The sequence below is a fragment of the Temnothorax longispinosus genome, unplaced genomic scaffold (genome assembly GCF_030848805.1).
Source record: "Temnothorax longispinosus isolate EJ_2023e unplaced genomic scaffold, Tlon_JGU_v1 HiC_scaffold_28, whole genome shotgun sequence".
Lineage (NCBI taxonomy): Eukaryota > Metazoa > Arthropoda > Insecta > Hymenoptera > Formicidae > Temnothorax > Temnothorax longispinosus.
In genome coordinates, this window is record NW_027270100.1 from 68,344 (window position 1) to 87,333 (window position 18,990).

General features: G+C 42.7%; 1 pseudogene; it reads left to right on the forward strand.

Annotated features, from left to right (window-relative positions):
* Positions 1–28: 28 nt before the first annotated feature.
* On the forward strand, positions 29–2,455 carry LOC139824162 (uncharacterized; annotated as a pseudogene).
* The last annotated feature ends 16,535 nt before the right edge of the window (positions 2,456–18,990 follow it).

Consider the following 18,990-nt stretch of genomic DNA (forward strand, 5'->3'; position numbering starts at 1 on the left):
TCGAACCGTATCGAACTCTCGACTGCGCTCTAGAATCCACGTAGACCATTTATACATACCCAAAACTGCAAATCTTGCAAAAATAGCGCCAATGCACGGCTGCTGCAAGGTGACCGCCACCACAATCCACATATACGTTAAATGTGATATCTTTGTCAAGAACATTCGTGATGAGATTACCTCATCGGTCATCAAATATGATTTCTTTTCAAGAGCATACGTGTCTCGCGATGATTTCATCGAACACGTGCAAAACTGCAAATTTTGCAATTTCGCATAAGTCAATGGAGCGTTATTGTTTTGAAGAACATGTCGCGACGTGTCTCGCGATGATTTTATCGAACACGTGCAAAACTGCAAAATTTGCAATTTCGCATAATTTAATGGAGCGTTATTGTTTTGAAGAACATGTCGCGACATGTCTCGCGATGATTTCATCGAACACGTGCAAAACTGCAAATAGCGCCGATGTACGGCTGCTGCATTGATACAGATCAAATCACCAAAAGTCAATGGCGCGTTTTCGTGAACGTACGTGTCTCGCAATGATTTCATCGAACACGTGCAAAACTGCAAATTTTGCAAATAGCGCCGATGTATGGCTGCTGAGATGAAATTAGATATGATAAACAAACGATGCATTATTAGTAGAATATAAAATGACGAATCTAGGGGATACGCTCAATAGTCGAGAACTGGAAGTCGTGAGTGCAACAAATGGCGTTAGCAAGAGGATCGTGTAATAACATGGAGCAGGAGTTGTTGGAGCAATCCACCCTGTTAAATTCGAGGGAAGACTTTGCCGCGTGGGAGCAACGATGCGACGAGTTTATCGAATCGTTGGAAGAACAAAGCCGAATTAAACGGTCACGATTATCAATCGATCAGTCATCGATCGGTCTCAAACAGTCATTGGTCGCTTGTATCGCAAGACTCGAAGGTTTGAAAGACTCGGTACGTCAACGTTTCGTACATGTGGGTGCTGGATACAGTGCGAGTGCGACAGGACTCAGATGGCGCAAGATAGATCCGGCTTTTGAAAGCCGTATATTGACTGGTGCGGTGATAAATTCCAAACACATCGACCCTCGTCAATTTCTTATAAATGCGAGAGAAATTGTACTCGATCGTGTGCGGAACGTCATGCAACGACATGACAATGTAAAAATTAACACAGTGTTTAATGGTGAATTTGTTGCGGGTGACAAACGCGCGAATAAAAGTATCGCAACGAGAAACTATGAACTCTTTCGTGAGTCCAATCTGCACGAGTGGTACAAGCAACACGTCATCGAGCCTACCTTAGCAAAGCTGGAGGAATTCCAGGAACGTGATAGCGGATGGGCGTTGTCGCGTATACTCAATTTAATGGTAAACGTGAACAAATACAATCCGTTGCACGCGGGGTGTTTTGTGGAAATACCGCAAGAAATTAAAAAGAAGAAGGCGGTGATAAACGTGCGATCAATGGACAATGCATGTTTCGCATGGTCAGTGGTGGCTGCTCTACATCCAGTTGAGGAACACGCAGATCGGAAATCGTCGTATCCTCATTACACGTCGGTGCTAGATCTTACGGACATTGAGTTTCCAATGACGTTGGATCAAATTAAAAAATTTGAAAATCACAACAACATCTCCATCAACGTGTACAGCATCGAAAAAAAAACAAGGAACTTGCTATCTTGCCAATACGTGTTACTGACCGAAAGATGGACAGACACGTAAATCTGCTGTACGTGCATAACGACAACGTGGGACATTTTGCGTGGATCAAGAACCTATCCCGCCTCGTGAGCTCGCAAATCAACAGTCGCCATGGTCGGAAATACTTTTGCGATCGGTAAGTACCTATAGTTCTTTTAATAATATAGAATATTTTGTGTATAAAAAATTTATAATATTTGCGTTTATTTTTTGCAGATGTTTGCACTACTTCAGCTCCAACGAGAAATTGACTGCCCACACCGTCGACTGTCAGGAAATGAATGACTGCGCGATCAAGTTACCGAGCGATAACGACAAGTAGTTGGCCTTTAAAAATCACAACAGGAAGGAACGGGTTCCGTTTGTCGTATACGCCGACCTGGAGTGTACCCTGGAGAAGATAGAAGCGGATCCGGAAACGTCCAGGTACACATATCAACATCATCGCGTGTTTAGCATAGGGTACTACGTGCGTTGCTCATACGACGAGTCGTTATCTATGTATCGGTTTCGTCGCGATAAAGATTGCGTCGCGTGGTTCGCCGAGGAGCTAAGACGTTTAGCTCACGACGTAAAAACTATATTGTCCACTAATATACCCATGGCAGATTTCACGCGAGACGAGTGGGAAAAGTTTAACAGCGCAACGCACTGTCACGTGTGTAAAGAACCGTTCGAGCCAGACGACGTGCGAGTACGCGACCATTGTCACCTGACCGGTCGATACAGAGGTCCCGCGCATTCGAATTGTAACTTAAACTATAAAGATTCGCATTGCATTCCCATAGTGTTTCATAATTTATCGGGATACGATGCACATTTTATTATAACTGAAATAGCAACAGCATACGAAGGATATGTAGATTTACTCCCGATCACAAAAGAAAAATATATTTCGTTTACAAAAAACGTTCAAAGCACCGAAGATAAAGATAAGAAAACGTGCGTCAAATTGCGATTTATCGATTCGTACAAGTTTCTCACCGCTAGTCTCGACAAATTGGCATCTTATCTCAGCAAGGATAAACTGCGAATATTGCAACGCGAATTTTGTGAATTATCCGCAGAAAATTTTAATTTGCTGACACGAAAAGGCGTATTTCCATATGAATACATTGACTGCGTCGAAAAATTGGAGGACTTGAGTTTACCACCGCGCGACTCGTTTTACAGTTCATTGACAGGTGACACCGTATCCGAGAGCGATTACGCGCACGCCGTCGACGTCTGGCAGCGGTTCTCCATTCGAACGCTCGGTGATTACAGCGATTTATATCTCAAGACCAATGTCTTGCTGTTGGCCGATATCTTTGAAAATTTTCGCGATAGTTGCGTCGCGAGTTATGGACTCGATCCGGCGTATTATTATACTCTACCGGGTTTTACGTGGGATGCTATGTTGAAGCATACACACATCAATTTCGAATTGCTCACCGACATTGACATGGTCATGCTTATCGAACGCGGTATACGCGGCGGTTTGAGTCAATGTTCAAACAGATACGCGCTGGCCAACAACAAGTACATGCAGTCGTACGATCCATCGAAACCGTCGTCGTACCTCATGTATTTTGATGTAAATAACTTATACGGCTGGGCAATGAGTCAACCATTGCCATACGCAGATTTTAAATGGGTCGACGACGTAACCGATTTTAATGTTATGGATGTCGCGTTGGATTCCTCGATAGGCTACATTCTCGAAGTCGACTTGGAGTATCCGCAACATCTTCACGACGCGCACACTGACCTACCGTTCTGTCCGACGCGCGATAAACCACCCGGCAAGCGGCAGGACAAACTCCTCGCAACATTATACGATAAGAAACGTTATGTAATACATTATCGCAACCTGCAGCAGTGTACTCGTCACGGTCTCCGTATATCAAAAATTCACCGTATACTGAAATTCGCGCAATCTCCATGGCTTCGCGATTATATAGACCTCAATACGAAATTTAGAACGTTGGCCAACAATGATTTCGAGAAAAATTTATACAAATTGATGAACAATGCCGTGTTTGGCAAAACCATGGAGAATGTGCGCAATCACGTTGACGTGCGACTCGTGACTCATTGGGAAGGTAGATACGGCGCGGAGGCTATGATTGCGAAACCAAATTTTCATAGCCGAAGCGTCTTTTCGGAGAATTTAGTAGCAATAGATAAATGCGAAAACTCGAGGTGAAGTTCGACAAACCAATCTATGTGGGTATGTGCATCCTCGATATTCAAAGACATGTTTGTACGAATTTCATCACGAGTACATGTTACCGTTGTATCGCGACAAGTGTAAAGTCACGTACACCGATACTGACAGTCTCATTTATCACATTGAGTGCGACGATGTGTATGATATCATGAAGCGCCACATTCATAGATTTGACACTAGCGATTACGCGATTGATAATACGTACGGTATCCCACTCGTCAATAAAAAAGTTCCGGGCTTAATGAAAGACGAAAATAACGGTGCGATAATGACCGAATTCGTCGGGCTTAGAGCAAAGATGTACGCCTTGCGAGTGGACGGTAAGAAAGATACGAAAAAAGCTAAAGGTGTTAAGAGTAACGTCGTAGCCAGGTCGATAACGTTCGACGATTACACGCGGTGTCTGCGCGACGAAATTGAAATGACGCGACAGCAAACCTGCATAAGATCCAAAAAACACGAGGTATACACCGTGTCCGAAACGAAAATAGCTCTAAGTCCGTACGATGATAAGCGATACATTATACCCGGTTCTACCGAAACGCTGCCATGGGGACATTATAAAATACCATTGTAAATATATTGTAAATACTATTGTAAATATATTGTAAATACCGCTGTAAATATATTGTAATTACATTTAGATATTTAGGAAAATAAATGACTCATATGTATATATGTATATTTTTATACTGTAATAAATTTTTACAATACATTATTCTTGTGTATCCATGAATTGTGTGAATTATCAAATCCTAACCACTTTACATAAACCTCATCCCCTCTTTTGCGCAAAACTTTTTCAACGTGATACACGTCGGGATTAGCAACGCGATGTAACTCGTATTCGTAGAAGCCGCCGGCGACGGGTTTTTCGCAGGAATCTTCCAACAGATACGTCACAGGATTAGTTTTCTGCACTTTGACGATTCTAAACACCTCCGTGGTCCAATTTGGCGTGTATCCTTTTTCGAAGATTGTCTTGAATTTACTCACGCGTACCGAATCGCCCACTTTGAATCGCGCGGGAGCAGCGATCTTTACGTGGCTGTACACCGTTGTTAGGAGCTTGTCGGCGATCGCGGGGGTAACATCGATGGATCGCATGCCGATAGTTCGATGCTTTCGCGCGTTGTAATCCGATACGAGACCTGGCAGCGAGTCGATCCATTTGTAATTTCCATTGCGCGTAAACATTTTCCACATGTCGTTCTTGAGCGTGCGATTGAATCGTTCGACGACCGATGCCTTCATTACGGAATATGTCGAATAGTGATTGATATTATGTTTCTTCAAGAGTTTCTGCACGTTTGCGTTGTAAAATTCTTTTCTCTTGTCAGTCTGCAGATTTTTCGGGCATCTTCCGCCGTCTTGAATTATTTTCGCGATCGCCGCAGTAACCTCGGGTCCGCTCTTGGTCATGAGCGGTACGGCCCATGCGTGCTTGCTCAGCACGTCGATAACGGTGAGTATGTAGTGGTAGCCTCTGTTAAATCGCGTGTATGGGCGCATCTCGACCACATCCGCCTGCCACAGGTCATCGTATCCGCGCACTATGACGCGTCTTCGAGAAAAATTTCTTCTCGCAGGAGCGTGTAATTCTTCCACCAGCCTCCGTTTCTCAGTTGATTGCTTCTTACCAGCCATGACGATGACGCGCAACTGACGCAGATATCAGATGTACGTTCTTATCTATTCGTGATGATTCGCAATTACATCATCTTTTGAAGTTCGTTTAGGGTAGTTTGCACGTTATTCTGGAATGCGGCCATCTTTCTCTCCATTTCATCCTGTCGATCTTCCAAAATTTGCACGCTCTGCTGCACGTAACGTTTATTGGCTGCATCGCCATCATCTACAGGCGGCGCTATCCGTCGAATCTTGCGCGATTTCGCGTCAAAGTCGGTGGCGACCATGCAAAGAGCGTTATCGCGCACGTAATTTCTGATTAATCCTCTCCATTGATAGTACGGTTCCGCACCGCCTCTTCTGAGCGATATACCAAACTTGTTGATCGGCATTTCGATGTTGATTGAAATGCCTCGCTGTCGCGCCACTTAATTTATAATAAGTCCAGCCTCGCGAAGTTCCTCGATAATCGACAGGATTTCGTTATCGTGACCGGTGTGACCCGCTAGGCGCGAAGCTTCGAGCAATCGGAGACGATCTACATGCTCGTTGGGATCGTCCCAATGAACATAATCGATCTTGTTGTCGTTTAATGTCATGGCACGCGGTATACCTTTTCCAGCTTTTTTACCCGAAATCGACGATGCAATTATATGGTCGATCTTGTTGCCTGTCATGGCACGCGGTATACCTTTTCCAGCTTTTTAACCCGAAATCAACGGCCCGATTATATGTGTGTACTTGTATCCCCCGTTGCCCTTTATTTGAGCGTGAGCATCATAATTGCGTTTATGAGCACTCGTCATCAACAGAATGCTCTTGTATGTTTGCATATCATCCTCTGTGTAGATATCATGATCGGGATATTTCTTAAAGATTAATTCGAAAAGACCGCGTGTGCCATTGTATCGTATGCCGTCGATAATTATCTTGTCCGCGTAGTTCACGTCAAAACGTTTATTACCGAGCATCATTCCATCGTTGGTGAATTTAACACCGTACGCGATGTCCATACCGCTTTCTTGATCGCCGCTCAGAACTGCCCCGACATACTTTTGGCTCAATGGACCCAATTGATCTCGCAACGACCCTCAGATGTTTGCAACTGCTGTCGAACGGACGTCACGAGTGGGTCATTCGAGGTTTCGAAAACATCTTCGTTTGCGAGCACTGTGGGTTGTACGGAAGGTGCAGAGGTTATCGGTGGTTCATTCAATGGACCTTTCGATCGTTTCGGTTTACGCGGTTTAAAAATTTTTGTTATTTCGCTCAAATTAGATGGCACATTTATCGATCGTTTCAACGTAACCGGAGTTGAAGCCATTACAGAGGTCGTTAAACAAGGCGTTTGGTCGTTGTCGTTTGAGCTTCGGCTCTTCGTCTTCCCACGCCGCGCCGTTTCATTCTCAATTTTTGACACGTCAGATTCTTTGCCAGCAACGGTGTTTTCGGCAATCTGCCTTAGAGGCTCGATGATGGGCTTAAAGTGTCTCTCCAACGCGATATCTTCCTCCACTTTACCAGTTTTCAAGGCGTGATATTTTTTGCGAATCGAATTGCTCGTTTTCGCAATTTGATTTGCTATCCTCTCGCGCTCTCTAATCTCCTCGCTGCTGTCCATGTTGCGCTAACGTTGTTCAATCGACGCGTCGACAACAACTAACCACGTTTCGGTATCGCAAAGTCGTTAAATCCTTTTCTGTATCGACCATTCAAAATCGCGCTGTCCTTGTCTATCACCACGAATCCGTACTTTTGTTGCCAACACGTATGACACAATTTACTGAAATCATCGTAAGACATATCTGTGTTTACGTGATCGTTGTATATGTGTTTCAGATTGGTACCATCCTGTTTAAACAGAATCAATAAATTCGCGTTGTCGCGTATAAGATGCTTCGGTATCTTCGCATACGTCTGACAAAGATAGAAAGAGTCAACGTCCGCGTGCCGGCCCATTGCAAAGTATTCTCTTATCGTATCCTGCTTGTCGCACGCCACGTCATCAAAGATAAAAATAGAATTCGGGAGCGCCTCGCTCGGCGGAATGACGTCACTGTTATTCGAGAACGTAAAGTAGCCAATCTCTTCTATCGGTGTTAGTATATTCTCCAAATATCGATATTTTGGTTGTTGCAACGATTTCGAGTACACATACACGTTCTCGAAACGTACACCGTGCGGACTTTCCAGCAAGCTTATCAAGACGTTTGTCTTGCCGCAATTCGACGGACCGCAGATGATACCGCGTATAGAAATCGGTAGCATGCCTCCATGTTTGCGTACCTCTTTCGTTAACGGCATCCTATCGTCAAAGTTTGTCACTTTGATCGTCCGCGATTGTCGTACGAACCGCATTTTACCTCCCCTCCACAACGAATGAAATGCAGTATCAAGAAAGCTGGCCTATTTATAGAGACGCGTAGAGCTGAGATGCTCAGTCTTTAAAATGTTTCTGCTCGTGTCGGATAACAGCGATATTTACGATTTAACCGCCGAGCAGTTAAAGTATATACCAAAGGTCATTCTACTGCGACAGTTTTATAATCACATAGATTATTTGGGATAAGCTTCCCGAACATATCAAGGCAGATTCGGAGGTTCAGCAATATCGGCGCTGTTTAATACATTATAATTTGCCGTGTCAGCAAACGCACATCGACGGTCCGCCGCCGTTGATAAAAAACTGCGGCGAATGCCGCCGAAGATAGGTCGAGGTTTGCTGAATCGCGCGATAAACGCGCTTCCGATCGAATTACATATCCCCGGCTATCAATTTTGCGGACCGGGAACTCGTTTAGAAACACGATTGGCAAGAGGTGATCGGGGTATTAATCCATTGGACGCGGCGTGTCGCGAGCACGACATAGCCTACTTGCGTAGCAACGATCTCGCAGAACGACACGTGGCAGACAATATACTCGCCGCGGAAGCGCGAAAACGTGTCACCGCGAACGATTCGACTCTCGGAGAAAGAGCTGCGGCTACAGCCGTCTGGGCAGCCATGAAGGCTAAAACGAAACTCGGTATGGGTTTGAAAACGAAGAAAAAGAAGAAGACCAAGCGAATACTTCCGGTAGCGAAACGCGGCGGTATCCTACCGATCCTGCCGTTATTAGGGGTTCTCGTCTCGTTGGTCGGCGGAGCGGCGGGAGTCGCAAAGGCCGTGAATGATAACAAAGCCACGCGACGTCAGCTGGAAGAGATGCAACGTCACAATCGCGCCATGGAAGGTCACGGACTTTATCTCGCTCCGTACAAACGCGGACGGGGAGTCTCGAGAAAAAAAAAACGTCGAAGAGACGCTAAAAATCCCCAAGGGTGTAACTACCAATGTACAACTGCAACAATTGGCAAAACGTATGCGCATTCCATATTTTAGAGGTATTTTCATGCGCGACTCGTTACCGATCGGCGGTATACGTCGAAACGAGAGCGGTATCGTGAATTTGGATAATACTGAGGGACCGGGTACTCACTGGGTGGCGTACGCGAAAAGGGGAGATCGTGCCATATATTTCGACAGTTTTGGCAATCTTCGACCACCGAGAGAATTGACGCAGTATCTAGAGAACATGTAATAGAGTACAATCGCACACCTTATCAGCGATACGATCAGAGCAATTGCGGACAACTGTGTCTGCGTTTTCTACAGTCGGTTGACAATCAATTTAAAGACCGGCGTTACGCTGTTTAATCTCAGTATTCATTCAAACATGTCACTGACATTTACGCTCACCGGCAAAAGCAGCATCCTCGCGGTAAGCTACTTTCCCGCCGTGGATTTGAGCGATGGCGATTACGAACTCGGTCTAACAGATTTTGAAACCTATCACACGATACCGAATGTAAATTCGTCGAACAATAAATTCTACTATGACGACGACGACAAGGAGATTACCATTCCCGAAGGATCGTACGAACTGCGTGATATAGACATGTATCTGAAACGCGCTCTTTTATGGGACCAATCTAATAATGTCTCGACAAACGAAGATGAACCGCACCCATTGATTATTATTCATGCTAATAACAATACGATGAAGAGCGAGATCAAGTGCGCTTATCGGATAAATTTCACAAAACCGAACAACATTGGATCGCTGCTGGGATTTTCAGCGAATCGCATGCTGGAGCCGCGACAATGGCACGAATCGGATGTTCCGCTAAATATCATTAACGTAAACATCCTTCGCATAGAGTGTAACGTGACCGCGGGTGCGTACAGCAACGACAAGTACGTGCACACGATACACGAGTTTTCACCGAGCGTGCCACCAGGATATAAGATATCGGAAACGCCTGCACAGATCATTTACCTTCCGATCATCGTACGGAGCATTTCGGACTTGACGCTTCGCGTCGTGGATCAGGCCGGTCGATTGATTGATTTTTGCGGAGAAGAGATCACCGTTAGACTGCATGTACGAAGACGACAGCGATAACGTGAGATGCTCGTACTGAACGAAGCTGAGCAGGTGCAACAGACGAGAAACAAAAAGACAATCCGATCGCCAAAGAAGAAACTCACTGCGTTGAACATTGAATTTTTGAAATCATTGGGTTTCGTCGTACGAAATGGCTAATATCTTAAACATTGGAGGTGAACCGATCTTTGACGATAGCGTCGTCAAGATTGAGACACACACGTACAATCCGTACGCCAACACAACGTTTGGACATAACGATGAGATAAGAATACCCATACAACAGCAGGATTTATACACGTTGCCGTGCGAGAGCTTTCTCTACGTTGAAGGACGATTGGTAATAAAGAGAAAAAATGACGAGTCTGTGACAACGCTTGCGAATAATTGCGTGGCGTTTATGTTTGATGAAATTCGATACGAGCTCAACGGTGTGGAGATTGATCGCAACAGAAACGTTGGCATAACCAGTACCATCAAGAACTACGTATCGCTATCGTATAATGATTCTCAACTCATGCGGAATGCTGGCTGGGACGTTACATCGAGCATACCGGAAGGATACTTCAACTTTTGCGTACCGCTCAAGTTGTTGCTGGGCTTTTGCGAAGATTACAAACGCGTGGTTGTTAACGCTCGTCACGAATTAATTTTGATACGAGCGCGTAGCGATAACAATTGCATTGTAAGAAATCCTGCGACGGAGCCGGAAATCGAATTGTTTAAAATACAGTGGCGAATGCCTCACGTTACATTAAACGAGGTCAATAAGCTATCTATGCTACGGGCCTTGGAAAGCGGGCGATATCTTAGTGTCAGTTTCCGTTCGTGGGATCTGTATGAGTATCCCATGTTGCAGAGCACGACCAAGCATTCGTGGGCCGTCAAAACGGCGACTCAGCTAGAGAAGCCGCGGTACGTTATCTTTGCGCTGCAGACCGGCCGCAAGAATATCATGTCTCAAAATGTTAGCGTATTCGATGATTGTAATTTGACCAACGTGAAACTTTATCTAAACTCCGAATTTTATCCGTACGATGACATGAATCTGGATTTTGGTAAAAATCGATACGCCGTTCTTTTCGATATGTATGCGCGTTTTCGTAAAACTTATTACGGATACGATTCCTTCGATACGCTTTGCAGCTTGTATACATTCCTGGTGAAAGGACCTTTTGTTGTCATCGATTGCTCGCGACAAAACGAATCTGTCAAGAGCGCCACCGTGGATGTGCGAATAGAATTTGATTGTAAAGAAAATGTACCTGCAAATACTACCGCCTATTGTCTCATCTTGCATGATCGCGTAATCGAATACTGTCCGTTGTCGAACGTAGTGCGCAAACTCATGTAAATTGCAATATCAGCAGATATTGCAATATAAGCAGATATTGCGATATAAGAGACACTAATGTACCGCGATAAGATACAGATTGCTCCGTCGTTTCGTCATGATCGTACCGACGTTTGTCGATCTGCAAGGATTCACCGTCGGGATGAAATTTGTCGTAAAGGAGGTGGCGGTTCTGAGAAACGGGACCGTTTTGGCGCATTACATTTTTACATGTCCCATGCCATGGAGTCTCCTCACGAAATCCGACAGATCATGCGCTTCCTGGTTGATTGCGAATCACCATGGACTACGATGGGAGGACGGAAACGTGTCCTACAGCATGGCGAAACATCTAATTACATCGGCCGTACTTGGAGAGGGCGACGAGACATCGACTCTTGTGTACGTCAAGGGATGTCAGAAACGAGAATGGCTGGTGGATCTGCTTGAGAATAAAGCGAGAAAACATCTAAAAATTGAGACTTTGGATGCAGATTACGAAGATATTGAATCTTTAAATAATCTAGATGTTACTAATACTGTAAGATGCGAAAAACATGTTAAGAATTGCGCATTACAAAATGTATTAAAAATATTTAACTGGTAATCGCGACACCAGAAAAAATTATGATTTTTTTGAAATAAACTATATATGTATATAAATGTTTTATTTCCTTTTCCTACATACTTTGCGGTATAATATAGATGTTTTAGCTGTTCAAGAGCTGTTTTTTAGTTGTTTAAAAGAAGTTTGATAGCGGTTCAATAGCAGTTATACAGATCGCAGTTATACTGATAGCTGTTTTAGTTGTTTGATAGCTGTTTTTAGCTGTTTTTAGCTGTTTTTAGCTATTTCATAGCTGTTTGATAGCTGTTTTTAGCTGTTTCATAGCGGTTCAGGAGCTGTTTGATAGCTGTTTTTAGCTGTTCAAGAGCTGTTTTTAGCTGTTTTTTAGTTGTTTTTAGTTGTTTGATGGCTGTTTTTAGCTGTTTAAAAGAAGTTTGATAGCGGTTCAATAGCGGTTATACAGATCGCAGTTATACTGATAGCTGTTTTAGTTGTTTGATAGCTGTTCAATAGCAGTTTTACAGATCAAATTACCGAAAGTCAATGGCGCGATATCGTTTTCGAGAACATACGTGTCTCGCGGTGACTTCATTGCACACGTGCAAAACTGCACATCGCAGATTTTTCAGAAGGCGCATCCGTACGGCTACTGAGATGAAATTAGATATGATAAACAAACGATGTGACAATAGTGAGAGGTAGTAGGATGAATCTGAAGGTACGCTCAATAGTCGAGGACTAGAAGTGAGAGTCGGTTGGTGTGCATGATCGTGCGGTTTATACAACAATTGGTTCGCCATTTTAAGAGCAGTATATCAAAGCCCACCGATATGAGCAAGTACGCAAAACTTTGCAAACCGATACGTAATTTTGAATTCAAGATTGTGAAAATCAGCGAACCGCAGATGAGAAACTGTAGCAGATTGGATAAGAGGAGAGTCGACGGAGTGCGATATCTATTCCGTCGCGAGATCGGAATCGCCGATCTCCGATCGCAACAAGATTTTCTCAATCTCCAAATAAATTGGTTCATCAAGATGAAAGTGAATGACGAGGAAGAAATGGAAGTGCCTGGAGAAATATTTTAAGTGTATATTATCTAAAATTAAGAGACCTATACTGCTAAGAGATTAACAATAAGTGTAACAATAAGTGTAACAATAAAAAGACAATCAATGTTGTGTCACACACACACACACACACACACACACAGTGCGGAAGGTGACTCAAGAGCCAGGGGTTTCAGGTTGAAATCATGCGGTGGTAAGCAATTTTTCTATTTAATAATTTTCGCATAATTTCTGAACGAGAACGCGCGAGGGAAAGAGACCGCGCGAACGAGAAGACTCGCGCAAACGGGGAGGGACGGGGGCGCGAGACACCGCGCGAACGAGAAGGCGAATGGGGGACGGGAAAGAAACATCTACGAGGGGGAGATAACGCGAGCGTGCCGTGTGACGTCATGCGGACTCCGCGGCGCGGCGAAACGCGAACGCGGGTCCCCTCGCCCCGCGGCGCCCAAAAACGCGAACGCTCCGCGGCGCGGCGAAAACGCGGATCCCCTCTCGCCCCGCGGCGCGGCGGAAACGCGGTCGCCTCGCGGCGCCGGAAAACGCGGACCCCCTCACCCCGCGGCGCCGGAAAACGCGGTTCCCCCTTCCTCTCACCCCGCGGCGCCCGAAACACGCGGTTCCCCCCTCCCCCTCCCCCGTGACGCCCGAAAAACGCGGTTCCCTCCTCCCCCTCCCCCGCGGCGCCCGAAACGCGCGGTTCTCCTTTCCCCCTCCCCCGCGGCGCCCGAAACATGCGGTTCCCCCCCCGCGGCCCCCCCGCCCGCGGTTCCCCCTCGCCCTTCACTCCCCCTCATTGCCCCATGGCTTAGAACTCCTATAGCTTACCTACTAATGCAAATTTTTAAAGAAAGAAGTTGCTTATCTTGGACACGTAATAACTGAAAATGGCGTACGACCCGATCCCAAAAAGGTAAGTGCTGTAAAGGAATTTCCGATGCCAAAAACACGAAAGAATATTAAGCAATTTCTCGGTCTTGCAGGATATTACCGAAGATTCATAGAAAACTTTTCTAAAATCGCTAAACCTCTTTCGGATTTAACGAAACAATCTATTGCATTTGAATGGAAACAAGAACAGCAAGAAGCATTTGATAAATTGAGACACGCTTTGTGCTCAGAACCAATTTTGCAATATCCTAATTTTAATGAACTGTTTATTATAACTACTGACGCATCAGGATACGCCATTGGTGCAATATTAAGTCAAGGCAAAATAGGAAGCGATCTACCCCTAGCTTATGCATCAAGAGTTTTAAATGACGCAGAAACGAGATATTCGCCTACAAAAAGAGAATTATTAGCTCTAATTTATGCCGTGAAACATTTTCGACCTTATGTTTATGGACGTAAATTTACCTTAGTAATGGATCACAAACCGTTAGAACGGTTAAATTCAGTATCTGATCCTACGTTACGATTAATGAGGTGGAGATTAAAATTAGCGGAATACGATAATCAAATAAAATATAAACCAGGAAAAAAAAATAAAAATGCTGACGCTTTGTTCAGAAATCCTATCGAAGAAATTAAACATGTATATCCTTTGCACGCAAAACGAGCATTATCATCTTTAAGTGAAGCCTCAGTAGGGCAGGAACATAAAAAACAAAAAACATTTCACCCGAGTTTTAAAAGAGCAATGGAAAGTGAAGGATCAGGAAATCCAGCGCCGCATAAAAAGAACAGACCTGATGAACCATCTCCTTATACAGATTCAGATTCAGATGGCGAAGAAAAAATGTCACCTAGAAATAAATTTTTAAAAGCTTTAGACAGTAGCAGTGACAGTGGAACAGTTTCATATTATTATGAAACCGACTACGATACCGATGATCCAGAAATATTATGTCAAAAAGGTGAAAAAAGGAAACATAAGAGTAGCTCTTCTACCCACATAAAACGCAGAAAGCGAAAGCATAAGAGAACAAAGAAACACCGTAAAGATTCTAGTCCAAAAGAAATCGACGAATCCCGTGATGACAGTAAAGACGCAATGTTGCATGTGGATGAAACTGAAGGGCGCGACCCGCAAGAACGTCTTAGCGATGACGACGCCGCCTGTGAGCCACTGCAGGAAGCAACCGCTCCGGACGACGCATGCGCTTCGCGCAAGAGACCGAGCGAAAGCCACACAACGGGTGTCCCGAAAAAACGAATCAATGATAAAAAATTGTATAATGAAAAGGAAATGCATAAACATCAAGAGAAATCTGAAGATGAGCCTATGGAAATAGCACCACAATCTAGTGACAGCCATCGAGCACATACTAATATTGAAGTGAAGGCTGACGTTCATGCACCACCTTCACATATACCAAAATTAAAGGTAAAAACTGACAAGAAATTACAAGAATTGCCAGATGACATTGACGCTATTGAAGTGATAGAAGAAAATATACCATTAGATAAACGAGAATTAGAAGCAATGGAAGCAGATACTGATAGTGAAATGGATTATGAAATAAATAAAAGACCATTAGAATATCGTGAACAAAAAACACCGAATGATGATTCAACAGACGAAAGCGATATGAACAGAATATTTTCACCTCCTTCATATAATGCAGTTCCTAAACCTTTACAAATAAGCAATAAAAAACCTGCGAAAACAAAAGACACTACCCCTAATAAAAGACCAGTAAATAAAAAATTTCCAAACAAAAAATTTAGCAAGAAAACAAATAAAAAATCTAACTTGAAAAAACGAACACCACCAAGAGAATTACAGAAACCAAGAATAAGAGAAATGGAAGTTACTTCTGTCAACATTATAGACTCCCGAGATCACATATGGATGAGGAATAATAATATAATATACTTTATAGATACGAAGGGAGATCCGATAGATGAAATAGGAAAAGAATTAATTGATAAGAAAATATGCCAGAAACCGAAGAACTTTAAAGGAATAATAGGACATGTGTTAATATCAGAAAAGAACAACAAGAAAATTTTTGGAATAATAATTAAAGAAGAATTAAGCAATCAGATCAAGAAAAATATATAGTGCAGGGATTCAGAGAATTAAAAAACGAAATGATGCGGTTAAATATTTCACATGCGAGCATATCTGAAAGCAATAGCGATATAAAAATACCGTGGTTCAGAATACGATGCATTATAAGACTTGCATTTTTAAATACCGACATTCAAATTACTGTATGTAAGGGCCAAGTGTGCATACCCGAGCTCGAGGATAGACCACGTATCATACGTGAGTCCCACGAATCCAGTGTCGGAGGACATAAAGGAATCGCAAAGACAGTGGCGCGGATACGTCATAAATATTTTTGGGAAAATATGAAAAGTCAAGTTGAAAAATTTATTCAAACCTGTAGTAGTTGTCAAAAGAAAAAATTAGTACGCGTAAAGACTAAACAACCGATGATTATAACCGACACTTCTGTAGACGCATTTGATAAAGTTGCTATGGATATATTAGGGCCTTTGCCTATTACTGATAATGGTAATGAATATATTTTAACGATTCAGGATCAATTAACGAAATATTCAGCTGCCGTACCTCTTGTGCAAGCGAACTCAGAGGAAATCGCAAAAGCATTCACGCGTAGATTTATTTGTCAATTTAGAAGTCCCAAAGCAATTTTGACGGATCAAGGTTCAAATTTTACTAGTTCAATGATGAAGAAATTTGCAAAATATTTTAAAATAAAACAATATTGCACATCTGCTTTCCATCCTCAATCCAATGGCTCGTTAGAAAGAAGCCACCATGTATTGACCGAATATTTAAAGCACTATCTCTGATGAACGCGATTGGGATAATTGGCTCGAGCATGCTATGTTTTCATATAATACTAGCGTACATGAAGGAACAAAATTCACACCGTATGAATTAGTATTCGGCAAAGCCGCACGATTGCCATCTGAAATAAAAACAGATGATTCGGTAGAAATGTATGACGATTACGTGAGTGAACTTATTGATAAATTAACTGATTTAAGGAAACTAGCCGTGTCAAATTTAGGATTAGCCAAAACACGTTATAAACATTATTACGATAAAAAATTAAAAACACAAACGTATAAAATAGGAGATTTTATATATTTATTAAAACCTAAAAAGAAAAACAAGTTCGATGACGAATACACGGGACCATATGAAATTGTAGAAATCCTAAAAAATAATAATATTAAAATATTAATTCCACCAAATAAACCCAGCAAACGAAAAAAGATTGAAAAGAATTAAAACGAGATTGCCAGGAATTCAATTAAGGACTTTCCGTATTCCATTCTGTCCCAAAAAAGGATTGAAATAGTTTCAATATCATGGAATTCCTTATTTTGGAAAGAATTTGTCTTTTTTGAATCCCATCCAATTCCAACACAAAAATATTATATTACTGAATGCCAGGTTAAGGTTTGGAAAGTTTCGTGATGAATTCCATTGAATACCATTGATTCCGTTAACGAAATGAATACCACTGAATGCTAGGTTAGGGATTGGAAAGTTTCGTGATGAATTCCATTGAATACCATTGATTCCGTTAACGAAATGAATACCATTGAATGCTAAACTAGGAATTAAAAATTTCCGTATTGAATTCTATTGAATTCCGTTTATTCTGACAATAAAATAAATACCATTGAATGCCAGGATAGGGATTGAAAAGTGTCCGTGTTGAACTCTGTGGTGGTACGCGCCACCAATAGTACACGCCCGCGCGGTATCTGCATTACCGGCAGTTTGCGTCGACGCCGCTAGGCGTCGCATCGCCAGGGCATCTTCTCGAGTTCAAAGTTTTGTCTCGACCGCTATGTAAAGGGACCCCCTACAGGGCCTGACAGATCTTACAAATCTCATTTTCGGGCTAATTGTCCGTCGGCAGTAGTGCGTGTAATACCCTTAGGCATACACAAAAGCTCACCGACGAACAGCGGCGCTTGGTCGCCCAACGGAGGCGCGAGACGTTTCCTAAACCATCTAATGCCATGCAATTCCATAACCTTTACGGATTCCATAGGATTAAATGGAATTAAAAATTTCTTTTTTGGATTCCATGGGATTGGACTATCTCATTTCGAATCCCATCTAATTTCATCTAATTCCGCCAAAAAAGGGATTCAAAGGTATTAAAAAATTTTAATATTTTTTAATCCTTTTGCGTTTGCTGGGAAACTAAAATCGTACATGTAAACCGAACTAAATCTGCTCGGATTGCAGATCAGGGATGAAGGAAAAAGAATACACAATTACTGGTTTAAAAGATAATCCTGGAATATTTTTCGAGGCCGTTGGAGAAATGCGTACGTCCGAGAATTCTTGGAAAATGATAATCTACATTGACTTGCGCGATATTAAAGGTGAAACGGCCAAGCTCGAACAGCAAATGGACTCGATATTACAACAATGTAGCGATCACAATTCGCATTGTGAAATACGACCACGACTGACTTAATTAATCGCCAAATTAAATAAGATAAAGCAGTATCAAGATCATATACGTGAACTCATAGGAGAATCCCGAACAAAACGAGCTCCCCTGGAATTTGTTGGACAACTTAGCAAGATATTATTCGGAACTTTAACCATCGAAGACGAATATGACATGCGTAATGCAATAATGCACGTAGAAAATAAAACTAACGATCTCGCTCTGCTACTCGTGAATCAAACTGTAGCAACGCGAACGCGTTTCGGGGAACTGTACAACACCACATGGGAGATAAAAAAGTAGCTTAGCGCAATGGAAATTAAAGCAATGCTAAACCAAAAACATCGATTATTCTGGGAAGTTATGACAAAACTCGATACAGAAATATTACAACATAAAATAGATTTGAATATTCTGATCGATGGAATATTATTTGGAAAGCAGGGATTCATCCACCCCCGTTTAATTTCACCGCAACAATTAATAGAGAATTGTAAATTAATAAAAGAACAAAATCCCTATGCAGAATTTCCGGTGAATACCGACGAAATCGGAATGGATCAACTTATAAAAATATCCAACTTACGAATTGCCTATTCCGGAAATCGATTGATTTATATCCTGCATATCCCATTATTGATT